Source organism: Monopterus albus, unplaced genomic scaffold (genome assembly GCF_001952655.1).
Source record: "Monopterus albus unplaced genomic scaffold, M_albus_1.0 scaffold590.1, whole genome shotgun sequence".
Classification (NCBI taxonomy): Eukaryota; Metazoa; Chordata; class Actinopteri; order Synbranchiformes; family Synbranchidae; genus Monopterus; species Monopterus albus.
In genome coordinates, this window is record NW_018128470.1 from 39,299 (window position 1) to 40,979 (window position 1,681).

At 38.1% G+C, this 1,681-nt stretch overlaps 1 pseudogene; it reads right to left on the reverse strand.

Moving 5' to 3' along the window:
* Positions 1-739: 739 nt before the first annotated feature.
* The window catches only part of LOC109953250 (extracellular calcium-sensing receptor-like), an 11,151-nt pseudogene continuing 10,209 nt past the window's right edge, over positions 740-1,681 (reverse strand).

The following is a 1,681-nucleotide window of genomic DNA, read 5'->3' on the forward strand; positions in this document are numbered from 1 at the left end:
TGATAACAGTAAGGTCTAGACCTTACTTTGTAAAGTGTCCTGAGATGACTTTTGTTGTGATTAGGCGCTATACAAATAAAATTTTATTTGATTTGATTTGATAACACAAGTCATCTTGGGGCACTTTAAATAGTAGGAGTCTAGACCTTACTATTATTATTATTAATATCATTGTAGAGAAAAACCCAGTAGTGGACAAGGTCGGGCTAACTTTACCCAATGTTTAAAAATGCCTATAATGGAACATCATTATTTATCAGGGCGCCAGAGCTGCTTTCAATTGGATTTGCTACATTTTGTGAGGACTGGAGCGCAGAGTAGCATTCACTGAAAAGGTACCCCCCCAATGTAATTCACACACTGAGTTAAACCTCATGTTAAAAAAACAAATTTACCAGAGAAAGTTGTCTGTTTTCACTATGAAAGATGTGATTCATAATGACTAATTAAACACAAACAACAATTTAATATGAAAGTTCATGTCTCAAAGGCTTAATATCTTCAGAATTAATGAACATACAATATTAGCAACAATAGTTACAGTATAATTATGATATTTCCTACTTTTAGAAAATCAAAACTATGAATTAACAATTTTGTTTTCCATTATAAAATACTGAATACATACAGTATGTTAAATGGAGGCTATGTAAAAGGAAAGAAAAACTAAGAGGACCTAAACACTGACCATATAGTGAATATTGGTCACATCAGTTGAGCTGTTGGTAATTTATCTACACTATCTGGTCATCAGGTGTTTCTTAGTGTTCTTCTGAGGCCTCAAAAGGATGATGAAACATTTTGGAGCAAAAATACAGAACAGTAAACCATAGCTAGAGGCCAGGATTGCAAAAATCTCTACAGCAACAGTGTACTTCCCAGGAGAGCTAACATAAGCAGGGACAAAGGCCACCCAAACTGCACAGAAGATCAGCATGCTGAAGGTGATCAGTTTGGCCTCATTGAAGTTGTCAGGGAGTTTTCGTGCAAGAAAGGCTAGTATGAGGCAGGTGCAGGCCAACAGACCAATGTACCCCAGAACCAGTGAGAAGCCCACCACGGAGGTCATGGCACATTCCAAAGTGACCTTTGACCCTTGGAAACCCAGATCACGTTGAGGCACAGGGGGACTAAGAGACAGCCATGTGACACAGATGATTATCTGAGTTAAAATAAAATATAGTTGATTAATGTAAAACATAGTAAAGTTAATGTAAATATTTCAAAAAGAAAACATACATATGCAGTACCTGTATACAAGTAAGAAAACAGACACTTCCTCTCTGCTGGCCTGGACCAAACCACCTAATCAAGGCTTCAGCACCAGGCCGAGCTGAGCGGAATGCTGCCAGAACAACTATGGTTTTAACTTGGAGGCAGGAAACACAAAGACCAAAGCTCATCCCAAATGTTGCCTGCTGAAGCCGACAAGTCCAGACTGACGGACGACCAATGAACACCAGTGAGCACAGGAAGCAGAGCTTCAGTGACAAAAGAAGCAGGAAGCTCAGTTCTGAGTTGTTGGCTCGCACCTAAAAGGAAAAGTCATTGTCATACAAAAAAAACAAAAAAAAAAACAACCAGGTTCAGATGGACCTAAAATATTGTTCACTAATGTAGTTGGCAATTTTAAAGTGTGGACCAAAGATTTGTTGAAAATGTACAAGACAGTTTTTCAAAA